A 16,446-nucleotide genomic window follows, 5' to 3' on the forward strand; every position below is an offset into this window, starting at 1 on the left:
AAATGGTAGTCATGTACAGATATTTCTATGGAATTATATGACACTATTTATTGAATTGCAATATGGATTTCTGAAAGCCAATCGTTATTTCATGATTGCGATTCTTCAGGATATGGATCATGTCATGTCCCTATGTGGACAAAGATTTCATAAATGCAGGATGATAGAATTTAAGATGCTTTTAAATATAAAAATATTACTTACCAGAGAAGAAAGGAAAGCAGTCCATGACATAGACTCTTTTAGCATCCAAGGAATTTGGCAAAAAATGGAAAAGTCTACTTAGAATCTCAACATCGAAGCTTGAACTAGACCCAGGACTATAATGAGCATGACTAGCATCAATCCAAAGACATGAACTTATAGATGAGGACTGGACTAATTTCGTGTTTCATCTCAAATAGTTTTATCTTTTTCCATTGGATATCATTTTGCCTTTCACTTGGTATCAATAAATTGCTTTTGCTTATAAAGAAAAAAGAATGATATTGTTGGGATATACCGACCGCCTCCATCCGGCCGACCAACTCCATCCGACCGACCGACTCCATCCGACCGACCGACTCTACCCGACCGACGGCGGGCAACACCGACAGCGGCTACCGATTGTGCCCCGACCAGAGCGGATCGGCCTAACGACCATACGTCGCCTCCGATCGCCTAAGGGCCGACCCTCCGTCACCGACTTCCTATCGGATGGGACACCGACAACTCACCATCAGTTTGGATGACTGACGTTCCACCTCTACAGACCCTCCTAGATGCCGAATGAGTGGCGTGGGCTGCGGTCCCATCAAGTAAACGCCGTACGAACGCCAGGAGGCATTATCCTGCCAGAAAGCCTGAGGCGCTGTCCTACTAAGGACGAGAATTAATTCCTAGGACCTGTCAACTTTGTCAACGGCGTGACAACCTCCGACGATTTGACAACTCTCCAGTTGTCTACATCACCGACGGCGAGGCCATACCACCTCCTACTATAAATCGGGGAGGGCAACAGTGCTAGCGGGGGGGGCTCCAGAGAAAAAAATGCTCATGCTCTCCCTCTCTCTCTCTCCCCGCAGAGCTCCTTGTCTCCTTTTTACTGTTGCCTGGTCTCCTCTCTGACTTGACCGTCGGAGGGTCCCCATCGGAGCTGCCTCCGGTCAGCGTGGACTTTCTTTTGCAGGCGCTCGTTCCCGACGACCAGGCGACGAGGGGATTGGCCGCAACAGATTGGCGCGCCAGATAGGGGGGAAAACAAGGTAGCGGTACTTTATCTCCACGAAATTCGAGATGACAAAGATAAGAGCTCAACGATCGAGGGTCACTGGGTCGGTGAGGCGCTCTTCCCGTCGGGAAGAGGCCTCCCCTCCGCCCTCCATGGCAGAACCCAGCTCTCCACGTCCCGCAGTGACCACGGAGGCACAAATTGCGGCAATAGTTCGGCAGATGACCATGCTGACAGACGCGGTCAAGAGCCTTCAAAGGCAACCGGTCCGGCAGCCGCCTTCACCGGCCGAACAACCGGCGGCGCGCCCGATGCCCTCCAGGAGCAGCCGCCGACGTCCGCACCGATCTCCCTCGCCCCTTCCGGAGCACCTGTCGCAGCGCTCCCCCCAAGAGGAGGAGGGGCGTCCGCGGCGTGACAACCGTCGGTCTCGACGGCCATCTCCTTCCCAGCTGGAGCGAGCGAGGAAGGAGAAGCGGCCGCGAGCACCGTCTGCTTTCCTTTCGGATTCGTTGAGAGACTCCACCCCTGGGGTCTCTCAATACCGACGGATTGACGACTACGAACGCAGATTCGAGGAAATCGACCGTCGGCTTGTCCAGTTGCGGGTGGACGGCCAGAGGTCCTCGAACGACGTTGACTTCCAGACCGTCCAACCTCTCTCCCGACTCATCCTTGACGAACCGATCCCCAGTCGGTTCAAGATGCCGCACGTGGAGCCTTACGACGGCTCCACCGACCCAATCAACCATTTGGAGAGCTACAAAGCTCTCATGACGATCCAAGGGGCAACCGACGCTCTCCTTTGCATCGGCTTCCCCGCCACACTACGCAAAGCCGCCAGGGCCTGGTACTCCGATCTTCGATCGGGAAGTATTCACTCCTTCGAGCAGCTTGAGCACTCCTTCGTGACCCACTTTAGTACCAGCCGAAAGTCGCCCCGAACATCGGACAGCCTTTTCTCCCTTAAACAAGAAAAAAATGAGACGCTCCGACACTTCGTGGCGCGATTCAACGCGGCCACGCTCGAGGTTCGGGACCTCAATGAAGACATGGCCGTCTCGGCCATGAAGCGCGGGCTGAGGGCATCCCGGTTCACCTACTCCCTAGACAAAACCCTCCCCCGAACGTACGTCGAGCTGCTGGAGCGCGCATACAAGTACATGCGTGCGGACGAGGGAGCTTCCGACCGGCGTATGGCCGAGCCCAAAGGCCCGAAGGAGAAGCGGAGGAAGGGTCGGGACCCCGCTGTGCCTAGCAAACCCCCGACCGATAGTCGGGTCTCACCCCCACGACGGGACCAGAGGTCGCCCCAACGGCGGAGTCCAAGACCCACGCGCCCCAGGTACGATTCCTACACTCTCTTCTCTGCTCCTCGTGCGTAGATTTTGATGGAAATCGAAGGGGAGGAGTACCTGCGACGGCCTCCGCCTCTGAAGGCAAAGGGCCTCGACCGACAGAAGTATTGCCGATTCCACCGGGGCCACGGCCACAATACCGAGCAATGCATCCAGCTTAAGAATGAGATCGAAGCCCTCATCCGTCGAGGATATTTCGATAAATTTCGGAGGAACCCCCCGACTCAACCCGTTGCCGAATGACGACCCCAGCCGACTGAAGAAGCAATGACTAATCAGCCTACGGTCGGGGTCATCAACATGATTTCCAAACGGCTAGGTCCGGGGACGTCTGCTGGAGGGGAGCCGACGAAGAAGCCACGCCCGGACGATGTAATTACTTTTACTGAAGAAGATGTTCGGGGCATCCAAACTCCCCACGACGACGCTGTTGTTGTCTCGACAACGATAGCAAACTATGATGTAAAAAGAATTTTTATAGATAATGGAAGTTCGACAAACGTTTTGTTTTACTCGACCTTTTTCCGGATGCGACTATCGACCGACTGACTCAAGAGGGTCTCTACATCCCTAATAGGCTTCGCTGGGGACGCCGTCACAACGGAAAGAGAAGTTACTTTACCTGTAACGGTTGGCACCGAACCACGACAAAGCACAGTCCATTTGACTTTCGCGGTCGTCCAAGTATCCTCGGCTTATAACGCCATACTTGGAAGACTCGGACTAAACGCCCTCAGGGCGATAGTTTCGACGTACCACCTCCTGGTTCGATTTTCGATCAAAAACGGAGTCGGAGAAATACGCGGAGACCAACAGCTCGCTCGCCGATGCTTCCAGATCTCTGCTCAAAGCGAGGAGTTGAAGGTCTCCCTAGCGATCGACAAGCTAGACCAACGGGAGGAGGAAGAACGGGGTGAACCGGTCGAACAGCTCATTCCCATCGCAATAACGGAAAACCCCGACCGAAAGGTGTGGGTCGGGTCTCAATTCCCCGACCCCGAGCGACGACATCTGGTGGAGCTACTAAAAGCAAACACCGACGTATTCGCCTGGTCGGCGGTGGATATGCCGGGAATTCCCTCAGAGACGATGACACACCGACTCAACATCGACCCAACGATGAGGCCGGTGAGGCAGAAGAAAAGGTCTTTCGCTCCAGAAAGACAGAGGGTCATCGACGAAGAAGTGGACAAGCTACTCAAGGCGGGCTTCATCAGAGAGGCCACCTATCCCGATTGGCTCGCCAATGTTGTCATGGTGAAGAAAACCAACGGGAAGTGGAAGATCTGCATCGACTACACCGACTTGAACCGGGCCTGTCTGAAGGACAGTTTTCCACTCCCGAAGATTGACCAGCTGGTGGATGCGACGTCCGAATTTTGACTGCTCAGCTTCATGGATGCCTTCGCCGGATACAACCAGATTCGGATGGCACCTAAAGACGAGGAGCACACCACTTTCATGACCCCCAAGGGCCTCTACTGCTACCGAGTAATATCCTTCGGACTGAAGAATGCCAGCGCCACCTACCAGCGACTTGTCAACAAGGTCTTTAAAGACCAGATCGGGCGCAACATGGAAGTATATGTCGACGATATGCTGGTGAAGAGTTTGCGGATTCTGAATCATATTCGGGATCTCGAAGAAACTTTCCGCACTCTACGACGACACCGGATAAAGCTGAACCCGACTAAGTGCGTCTTCGGGGTGACCTCGGGGAAGTTTCTCGGATTCCTCATCTCGCAACGGAGAATCGAGGCCAACCTCGAGAAGATCAAGGCCATCGTCGACATGCGCCATCCGAACACCAAGAAAGAAGTCCAGCAGTTGAATGGAAAAATCGTCGCCCTCAACTGGTTCATCTCTCGATCGGCTGAAAGGTGCCTCCCGTTCTTCAAGACTCTGAGGCAGGCAAGGGGCTTCTCTTGGTCGGACGAGTGCCGGCGGGCCTTCGAGGACTTGAAGGGGTACCTGGCTTCCCCGCTGTTGCTTGTGAAGCCGGAAGTCGGAGAGACGCTGTATCTCTATTTGGCCACCTCTCCCGAAGCAGTTAGTTCGGTCCTCGTCCGAGAGAATGAGAGTCGAATTCATCAACCTATATACTACACCAGCAAAGTGCTTCATGGTGCTGAAGCTTGATACTCAGAGACAAAAAAGATGATTTTTGCCTTGACCATCTCCGCACAACGACTCCGACCATACTTCTAGGCGCATGCCATAGTGGTCCTCACCAACCAGCCCCTGAGGGCGATATTGCGCCGACCTGACACATCGGGACGATTGGCAAAGTGGACGATGAAGCTCAGCGAGTTTGACATACAGTACCGACCGCGACCTGCCTTGAAGGCCCAGGTCCTCGCCGACTTCATCGCAGAGTGCCCGACGACCGACCAAAGATCGGAAGGCGAGAACCCCGAAGGAGCTGCGGTCTCCGAGCCTGACCTGGTGTCCACCTGGGTACTGCACATCGACGGAGCCTCAAACGTCCAGGGGAGCGGGGCTGGTTTCCTGCTCACCAACTCGGAGGGAGTGGTTACCGAACACGCCCTCCGATTCAACTTCAAGGCCTCCAACAATCAGGCCGAATATGAGGCGCTCGTCGCAGGATTAAGGTTGGCGCTGGAGCTCGGGGTCGACCGGCTCAAAGTCTTCTCTGACTCTCAACTGATCGTTGGACAAATCCAAGGCGAGTTCGAGGCGCGGGATCCGACCATGGCCAAATACCACCAAAAAGTAAAAGATCTCGTGGCACCCCTCAAGTACTTCGAGATCTTCCATATCCCCAGGTCGGAGAACGCCCGGGCCGACGCACTTTTTAGACTGGCGACTTCAGCTTACGACGCTTTGGGCCGGACGCTTGTGGAGAATCTCGAGCAGTCGAGCATCAACAAGGTCGAAGGAGTGCTGCAACTAACGACCGAACCAAGTTGGATGAATCCGATCGTTCGGTACCTGACCGACGGGATCAGTCCTGAAGATCCCGCGGAGGCCAGGCGGCTCCGATGGTCGGCCACCCAATACGTTATAATGGATGGCCGACTCTACAAAAGGTCTTTCTCCCTTCCCTTGCTCAGGTGTTTGGGACCGACCGACTCAGACTACGCACTCAGAGAAGTGCACGAGGGGATCTGCGGGAGTCACTTGGGGGGCAGATCCTTGGCCTACAAGGTCCTGCGGCAAGGCTACTACGGGCCCACCATGAGGAAGGATGCGGATGAGCTGGTCCGAAAGTGTGAACCATGCCAAAAGTACGCCAACGTGCAACACCAGCCAGCCAGCCAAATCGCTCCCGTTGTCGCCCCGTGGCCCTTCGCCTAGTGGGAGATCGACATACTCGGACCCTTCCTCCGGCATCCGGACAACGAAAGTTCATCGTCATCGTGATTGATTACTTTACCAAGTGGGTGAAGGCCGAACCCCTGGCACAGATTACTTAGCGAAAGATGGAGGACTTCATCCAGAAGTCCATCATCTTCAGGTTCGGATTGCTGCATACCATTGTCACCGACAATGGGCGATAATTTGACAACCAGGACTTCAGAGACTTCTGCACGAGGTTTCACATCACGCACCGACTGACTTCTGTCGGACACCCACAGTCCAACGGTGAAGTCGAGGTGACCAACCAGACCATACTACACGGGCTCAAAACCCGACTGAACAAAGCCAAGGGCCTCTGGGTCGAGGAGCTGAACTCCATCCTATGGGCGTACCGGATGACACCCCGGGTCCCGATCGGGGAATCGCCTTTCAGCCTGACCTACGGAACGGAGGCCATGATCCCACTGGAGATCGGGCTACCATCAACTAGGGTCGAGCAGTATCAAGAGCCGAACAACTCCGAGTGCCGGAAAGCCGACCTAGACCTCCTCCCCGAGCTTCGGGACGAGGCTCAACTTCGCATGGCTTCTTACCGACAGAAAGTAGCCCGATATTACAATGCCAGAGTGAAGCCGAAGCTCTTCCGACCCGAAGACCTGGTCTTGAGAAAGACGGAGGTCTCGAAACCCCAAGACCGGGGGAAGTTGTCCCCAAACTGGGAGGGACCCTACAAGGTAGCCGACACCTACAAACCGAGAGCTTACCGGTTGGAGACCCTAGAAGGGACGACCATCCCACGGACTTGGAACACTAACAATCTAAGGATGTACTATCAGTGAACTCTGTATCCCCCTCACTTGGAATACGAACTCAGTTTTTAAACTTCGGAGTCTGGAATGCCGACTCTTCGACTGTTGTTCGGCGCTCACCAAGGGATGCGAGTCCCCAGTGTCCCAACTCAGACTTGACGATCCACTACGAACCGACGGACCGACCGCCAACGATGCCTCGAACGCTTAAAGGACCGACGCATCTGCGGCGACGGGAGCTACACTCCTTCTACATCTAAAATTTCCGACCAAAATGATTGAACGAAACGATCGGCCGACTCACCGGCCCCGCTCCGACCGGGAAGGGTAAAGCGCCCTAGCAACCAACGTCGCATTCGCGACTGGCCAACCGGGTCGAGACCGATCGAAGGGTATTCGGCTTACCTCCGTTTATCACACGACGCGATGCAAGTACCCGATCTAAGTCTGGGTAGCGGGAACTCGACTTGCCATCGCTTTCCCGACCAAACCCGTCGACTGCATAGGATGATGTACCAGATGCAGTCCGATCGATCGCATCGAACGACATTCGGGTCATCGAGGGGCACCCGAAGGTCGGTCGACTTTCGTCCCCCCGAATGACCTTCGACTCCGCTGGCACGACCGACTCAACAGACTCGTGCCTGGAAGTCGGTCGACCCCCGACTCATGCCAGGACGATGTACGTTCGACTCTGGCATTCGGTTTACGACCTAACGACGGACGTCCGGTCCAGGTCTAAGGACGGACGATTAATGGTCGGGGTACGTCTTGCTTACCCTATGACGCACTACCGACTATCTCGACTGACAACTCGGGATATCGTAGGGTGCCCTAATGCGGTACGTTGGGACTGCGTCTCTCCGACCTTATGACCCCACGACTACAAGTATATCCTGACAGGCAAAGAAAAAAAGTCGAAAAGGAAATCAGAAATTTCTTAAGTCCTTTTAAGTCTATAAAATCGGGTCGAAGCCCGGTTACAAGTGCGCAAAGAAAAACAAAAAACAACAAAGGAGGACAAGGCCGCGATCATCCTTCAGAGTCGATCTCTTCGATTGATGAAAGCTCAGGGATGACCGACGTATCTACAATGATCGGCACTGGGTCGGTGGCCGGCGCTGGGTCGGCGGACGGCGCTGGATTGACGGTCGGCGTCGGGTCGACGGTCCGCGTTGGATCATGGGCCAGAGCTCGGTCTGGAGTCAGGACCGTCTCTCTTTCGACAACCTGCTCCGGGACAGCCTCTCCCACCGCAGCGACGTCCCCCGACAACGAGTCGGCCATCTCTTCCGTGGCTTGGTCCTCGACCCCCGGTGGAATAATACCGCTGAGGTTCAGCTTCGGGTACAGAGCTTGGACTGCATCCCGACCGTCTTCGTACCCCACCCGGTACGATGCAAAGCCGGTCTCCAGCAGCTCCTCCCGATACCTGTCGGAGCCACGAAAGTCGTCCACCACCCGACTCAGTGACTCCTTCGCCGACCTCGCCTCCGCTTCCGCCCGATCGAGAGAGTCCTTCGCCGACTCCGCCTCTGCCTTCGCTATATCGGCATCGGCCTGGGCAATCGACAAGTCCTCCTCAGCCTTGGCGAGGTTCTCCAGGCTGACCCGGAGCTGCTCGCGTTCGGCCTCGAGCTCGGTGGCAACGCCGTCCCGTTCGCGCCGCAGACGGTGCGCAGTCCGACCCTTGCGCTTGGCCTTCTTTCGGGCCAACTTGAGTTCGGACTCGAGACGAGAGACCTCGTCCTCCAGCCTTGCCTCCCGATCGATCGACTGCTTTAGGTGTTCGACCAGCGCCGCCTTGTCAGCTTCGACGGCCGTCGCCCTATCCTTCCAAGCCGCCCGGATGTTCCCGAACCTCCGATATCCGACCTCAAGTTCGGACATGGTATAAATTAGCTGCAAACATGGATGCTGCGTCAGGAAAGCGAAATAATGAGAACAGTAAGAAGGGAAGAGACGAAGTGGGACTTACCCCGACCATGGTCGGGTAGAACGAAGATAGCATCTCAGTCACCTGCCGAGACCTCAGGACCTCCACGTCGGCTGGGAGAAGGATCCCCTGACATAGCCTCCTAGCCAAGTTATGGTCGGCCAAAGTCGACAATCCTTCGGGGGCCTGAGCGCCAGGTGACGCGTCGGTACTCCCCGACCTTGGGTCATCGGCGGGGGCCATCAGGGCTTTCCCCCGATCGGTCGCCCCGGCCCGTAGATCGGGTGGGGAAGGGATGCTCGAGCTTGACTGAGCACCCCCCGTTGCAGCTCCAGACGCCGTCGGATGACGTTCGGTTCCCGAACGGCGTCCGACGCCACTCTCATCGGTGAGGCCGCCGATGTTCCTTCAGTCACTTCCCCCGTCGGCCGCTCCACCGGTTGCACCATCGGAGCCGAGAGTGCGATCACCGGCTCTGACTGTTCGGTCCCCGACGCTGCGACGATCGGCACCGCTGTTGAGGGTTTCTTCGGCGGTCGTGAGGGTCCGACCCCGGACGCCGGCCTCTTCCTTGCCGCATATTGTCTGACTTCAACGTCGGTTGGCCTCATTCTCGACGCTGTCCCTGCGATTCCGACAAAAGGATCAGTATATGCTCGAGAACAAATGCCAAATAAAAAGACAATCGAGGGATCGGGCGGTACCTAGGCGGGGGATCAGCCTCAGGCCAGCATCATAGAGGGCTTGTTCGGTAACAAGTTTTCTCTGCTTCGGGACCGACATGTCCTTGAGTCGGTGGAAGTCCTCCCGGTCATCCGCCTCAACCCGGCTGTTCTCGTTTGCCTCGGTTCGGGGCACGCCCCAATGAGAAGAGAAGCCCCAGGGAGAAGAAGAAGAAACAAAGAAAAACTGGTTCTTCCACCCGTGAATGGATGATGGAAGGCCAGTGATGAAGGAAAGACCCTTCCGGAGGTTGAAGAACCACCACCCTCGGGCCTTAGGGTGGGGTCGGAGGATAAAAAATGCCCGAAAAAGAGAGATCCGAGGGTTGGTCGGCAGGAGCTGACACAATAGGGCGAAGCTGATTATCAGCCGAATCGAGTTCGGCGCCAGTTGCACCGGACAGAGTCCATAATAATCTAGCAGATTTCGAATGAACTCCGAAATCGGAAGTCGAAGACCAGTCCGGAGGTCCTCGACGTACAATGCCACCTAGCCCGCGGGCGGGTTGTTAACCCGACCGCCGGCCCCTGGGGTGGAAAGTCGGAACTGCTCTGGGATATGATACTGATCCCGAAGCCGATCAACATTCAGCCCCGAAAGCGAGAAAACCTCAACTTTCGGAGTCGACCGAAGGTCATCGATCGGATTTTCCGACCGAGCCTCCTGAGGTGAGGTTCTGGCCATAACACCAGAACCAAGAAGAAGACAAGACCGAAGAAGAGGGAGAAGGAAAAGAAAGGGTTTTAAGGAAAACTAGAGCAAAACAGAAGAGGGGACGGACCCCGAACGAACCCCTGCGAGAGTGGGGGTGGGCGCAGCTGCCGTCGACGACGGAGAGACCGCTTGGACAGAGTCTCCGCAGCAAAACCGTCAGAAATAGAGCTTCGAGTACAAGTGGCCCCATATATATAGGGCTGTTCGACGGTCGAGATGACGCCGCACCGACCAAGACTTCTCGGATGAGCGACACGTGGCGGCATCCGGGCCCCCTTCCGATCCGGCGGTTCGACGCACCCATCCCAGAAGGGCCACATCGCCTTCATTAAATACGAAGGACATCGGCCCAACAACCCCTGACGCGTGGCGAAAAGGCCACGATTCGGAATTAAATCGCCTGCGGCAATTCGCATCCCCGATGGGATGCCTGACAGCGACCCGCGCTCCCAAAACCGGCGCCGGATGGCGGTTTGCATTCCCCAAAAGGCGCCGGACACCCGATCGCCTGACACCGGATCGTCCGGCACTCGATCATCTGACACCCGATCGCCTGACATCGGATCGTCCGGCACTCGATCGTCTGACACCCGATCGCCTGACACCGGATCGTCCGATACTCGATCGTCTGACACCCGATCGCCTGACACCAGATTGTTTGACGTCGCATCATCGAACAACGAGACACCTGACGTCGACTTGCCCGGATCATCCCTCCGTGAGATCAGCAAACTCGGTTCAGGACGCAGCAAAGAATCCACTCCTCTCGCCGCCCAACGTCCCACCCGCGTGGAGACGCGGGCCAATGCGACATCAGGCTCAGGAGTGGGAGGGCAACTGTTGGGATATACCGACCGCCTCCATCCGACCGACCAACTCCATCCGACCGACCGACTCCATCCGACCGACCGACTCCATCCGACCGACCGACTCCGCCCGACCGATGGCGGGCGACACCGACAGCGACTACCAATTGTGCCCTGACCGGAGTGGATCGGCCTAACGACCCTACGTCACCTCCGATCGCCTGAGGGCCGACCCCCCGTCACCGACTTCCTATCGGATGGGACACCGACGACTCACCATCAGTTTGGATGACTGACGTCCCACCTCTACAGACCCTCCTAGACGCCGAATGAGCGGCGTGGGCTGCGGTCCCATCAAGTAAACGCCGTACGAACGTTAGGAGGCATTATCCTGTCAGAAAGCCTGGGGCGCTGTCCTGCTAAGGACGAGAATTAATTCTTAGGACCTGTCAACTTTGTCAACGGCGTGACAACCTCCGACAATTTGACAACTCTCCAGTTGTCTACATCACCGACGGCGAAGCCATACCACCTCCTACTATAAATCGGGGAGGGCAACAGTGCTAGCGGGGGGGGGGCTCTAGAGAAAAAAATGCTCAGGCTCTCCCTCTCTCTCTCTCCCCCCGCAGAGCTTCTTGTCTCCTTTTTACTGTTGCCTAGTCTTCTCTCTGACTTGACCGTCGGAGGGTCCCCGCCGGAGCTGCCTCCGATCAGCGTGGACTTTCTTTTGCAGGCGCTCGTTCCCGGCGACCAGGCGACGAGGAAATTGGCCGCAACAGATATATACTTCATAAAACTAATAATAAACTTTGCTTATTTTAATAGCAAAAATTAAAGTAATAAAATCTAAATGTTACCGCCATAGCTCAAAACATAAGGTAGAAAACTAACATTGTGTAACTCAATCATTCATTTTTGCTTGCATGATATAATTTACAATCAAACTAAACAATGATTCATCTGATATAAAACATATAAGAAGAACTATGTTCAAGTTATTCATTTCATGACAAAGTTAAACTACACCTATGCTTGACTGCATCTCTCCCATAAAATTTCAGGCAAAATGAAACAACATGATGCATTCTTTATTGGACCAGATTTTGATTATATCATCTATGCAACTCATTAAATATATTTTCACTTCTAAAAGGTGCAAATATTATGCATTTCTAATCTAAGATGAGAATTAACTTAAAGAATTGTATAATAAAATCCAAGAATAAATATATACAACACATCAAAAGCGAATACATGTAATGCAAAAAGTTTCATATCATTCGTGGGAAGACCAAATGCAAAGCGGTTGCACCCATATTCAACATGCATCAATGACTCTAGAACATCCATTCTCAAGAATCAATTTCTCCAGCCATGCAACCTTTACCAAATAAAAATGAGGGCAGGAACCCCTTATTTTGGATCCTATATATATATATATTTGGGGTGGGGGGTGTTGTGTGGAGTTTTGCATCTATTATATATATATATATATATATATATATAGAGAGAGAGAGAGAGAGAGAGAGAGATTAATTGCAAACAAAAACGGTTCTACATGCATTTGTAGATAGACATTTCTTATTCTAGAAATTCTCTAATAGGAATCCAACAATTTTTTTCATCAATCGTAGCAAACAACCCTCTTTTTACTTGACCTTTGAAGCTTCTAACTACTTTGCTATCATTCTTCTCTATATCATTGCCTTCAAATTCAAGATATACAGAATAGTAGCGATAATGATACCAAATCTAACAACAATAGCATCAAAATACATGAATGGCTCACTAATTAGAAACTCGAAGAGCAAAGTTTTTCAGTGACAGCAAGGGAAAGCGGAGGCTTCTCAACCATGTGGGAACCAGGAATTTTGGAGACAGAGAAGGTGGATACCAACAGGGGGGAAGTCACCCGCTTCTCGATCGCGGGCACCATGCCTTCTTTCGTCTTCAACCCAATTGCTGTCGACCCTAATTGACAAAGATTAAAGAAAACAACGTACGCATATTAAAAATTTTCAATGAAATTAGACCCGATGAAAACCAAAAGATGGGGGAAATGTGCTACCTTAATAGCCTCGATAGCGTACTCGACCTGGAATAACCTTCCCTCCAGCAAGAAAGTGTTGACTCATCGGTCATACTCAGTCCTTAAATCAAAAAAATAAAAAAGAGATCAGTAGTTTGATCAGAAATATACGAAGATTTACCAAAGAAATGGGTACAATTCGAGTAAAGAGGGCTTACCTGATGAGGAACATCTCGAAGAAAGGATTGGAAGTGCGAATCCTAGAGATGGATCGAGGGAGGGGGAGAGAGAAAGAGGAGGAGCAGTGAGGGGGTTTTTTTTGATCCACCGCGCAATATGAAGGTGGGCTGCTGCTCATAGGGGCAAACCGATGAGGAGTTCGATGGTAGTGGAATGCAGATCGAGAGTGTTTTTGTCAATATGAAAAATGGAGGGAACATCGAAAAAATCAAGAAGATATGGGGCAAAGGAGAATAGAAAGATCGGAGGGGTTCCTTATCAGAGATATGTGGCGAAGGAGATTAATTTGTTATTGAGTATACGTGTTTTTGTGTGAGTTGTAGCAGTGTGAGCAAAAGAGGGTCGAGGGAAGCCATGCCGCGGTTGGCCAAGGCGATGAGGAGGCAGAGGGCGTCAGGAACGTGGTTAGCATGGGGAGGCCTGGAAGCATGTGAGGATCATATGTGTGACATCGTCTGAGATGTCCTTGCTGATGTCGGCATCATCACCGACCTTTGCGACTACGTCGGGCAGATCCTTAGGCCTTCTTCTCGTGGGGAGGACGGCAATGGTGGTGGTGGAAAGGAAGTAGCAGAGCTCGTGGGAGGAGGTGCTGCAGGGGTTGGAGAAAGTTCGAGAGAGGGAGAGAGAGGGACGGGGGGAAGGAAAAAAATGGAGAGGAGAGGAGGAAAATTCGGGGACCCCCTCACCCGTAGGGACAAATAAATGTGTGTGCGGGGTGGCAGTATGTGATGTTCATGGATGTTGGGAAGGAGGAGAGAGAAAAATAAAATATATCAAACATATTTATTATTCTTGAAATGAAGAGTCTAAAGGGTCGGAAATAATTTTTTTAATAAAAAAAATTAGAGAGATTTACAAATATTATAATTATAAAAAGATTATTAAAATAATTTAATCTAATCAATATCTAAGCCAAGGTGGATGTAGGGGAAGGTGGAAGAGGGGGAGTGCAGGGGTTTGAATTCTGGAGAGGAGCTATCATCCTCGAACATCGGCCAGTTGTTTTTGCTCGTGTTTGGAAATGACGTGTCGAGGAATATACTGGTGTAATGGAGCAATCAGAATATCAGATGAGTCTGACCGATCTATCTATTGAAATTTTTCAGTCTTTTATTTTTTTCTACTCAAACAAGATTTTTTTTTGCACGTTTGATTATATTTTTTATAGCTTTTTGATTCTTCCAGCAGTTTTTCATTAACCAGAATCATACATACGAAAGTTTTTTTATTTTATTTTATTTTTATTCATATTTTTACACTGTCGTTGGTGTTAAAAATTAAGCCTAAAGGGCCATTGTCTATACTATGAACATTTCGAAGTTATAGATTTTTATGATGTCGCCGAACTAAAGTTCACATTCTGTTGGAAGGCTTTCGAGTGAAAGAAAAATGATGATGGATGACCATAGCTTCTGCTGTCTATATGTATTATCGAGAAATTCATAAATTAAAGAGATTCTTTGATAATTTTAAATGAATTTATCATGGTATAGTAATAGCTGATTATGGACTTCTCATGAACTTTGCAACTGCTCATGATGAATAGTGAATGGTTTAACTCAATATGAATATCTGTTTCCTAACTTCAGTTCTTTAAATTTAAAATAAATAGTACATCAATCTATATCGACTATCCATCAGTAAATATAGGATACTTAGCTCCCTTTGGATTGGCTAGCTTTTATAAAGTGTTGAAGATGAGGGGACTTGGATATGCTACAAACTCCGAACCAGACAAAAAGATGTGTATCTAAATTTATGTTTTTACTTAGAATATTTGATATCATCTATGATATCTTTTATGTTACGTTGAAGTTTTAATTTATAAAAATATTATTTGAGAAAATAATTATATAGGTTCTAAGCTAGTTACATGTTATTGTTCCAACTAGGTGCTATCTACAAAGATTTGAACAATGCTTATTTTAATGCATAAAAAATAAAAACATCCTGGGGATTTTAATGGTCAGATAAAGTTGATTTGTTCTCATCCAACCACGAAGAGTCTAAATGGTCGGAAATAATTTTTTTAATAAAAAAGTTAGAAAAATTTATAAATATTATAATTATAAAAATATTATTAAAATAATTTAGCCAAGGTGGGTACTCCGCAGTAGGGGAAGATGAAAGAGGGGGAGCGCAGGGGTTTAGATTCTGGAGAGGAGCTATCGTCCTCGAACGTCAGCCAGCTGTTTTTGCTCGTGTTTGGGAATGGCATGTCGAGGAATGTACTGGTGCAATGGAGCAATCAGAATATCAGGTGAGTCTGATCGATCTATCTATTGAAATTTTTCAGTCTTTTATTTTTTTCTACTCAAATAAGATTTTTTTTTGCACGTTTGATTATATTTTTCATGACTTTTTGATTCTTCCAGAAGTTTTTCATTAACCAGAATCATACATACGAAAGTTTTTTTATTTTATTTTATTATATTTTTACACTATCGTTGGTGTTAAAAATGAAATCTAAAGGGCCATTGTCTGTACTATGAACATTTCAAAGTTATAGATTTTTATGATGTCGCCGAACTAAAGTCCACATTCTGTTGGAAGGCTTTCGAGTGAAAAAAAAATGATGATGGATGACCTTAGCTTCTGCTATCTATATGTATTATTGAAAAATTCATAAATTAAAGAGATTCTTTGAGGATTTTAAATAAATTTATCATGGCATAGTAATAGTTGATTATGGACTTCTCATGAACTTTGCAACTGCTCATGATGAATAGTGAATGGTTTAACTCAATATGAATATCTATTTCCTAACTTCAGTTCTTTAAAATTAAAATAAATAGTACATCAATCTATATCGACTATCCATCAGTAAATATAGGATACTTAGCTCCCTTTGGATTGGCTAGCTCTTATAAAGTGTTGAAGATTAGAAAACTTGGATATGCTACAAACTCTGAACCAGACAAAAAGATATGTGTATCTAAATTTATGTTTTTATTTAGAATATTTAATATCATCTGTGATGTCTTTTATGTTACATTGAAGTTTTAATTTATAAAAATATTATTTGAGAAAATAATTATATAGGTTCTAAGCTAGTTACATGTTATTGTTCCAACTAGGTGCTATCTACAAAGATTTGAACAATGCTTATTTTAATGCATAAAAAATGAAAACATCCTGGGGATTTTAACGGTCAAATAAAGTTGATTTGTCCTCGTCCAACCATGAAGAGTCTAAAAGGTCGGAAATAAATTTTTTTAATAAAAAAGTTAGAAAAATATACAAATATTATAATTATAAAAAAATTATTAAAATAATTTAATCTAATCATTTGTCCTC

This window comes from Elaeis guineensis, chromosome 10 (assembly GCF_000442705.2).
Source record: "Elaeis guineensis isolate ETL-2024a chromosome 10, EG11, whole genome shotgun sequence".
NCBI classification, from domain to species: Eukaryota; Viridiplantae; Streptophyta; class Magnoliopsida; order Arecales; family Arecaceae; genus Elaeis; species Elaeis guineensis.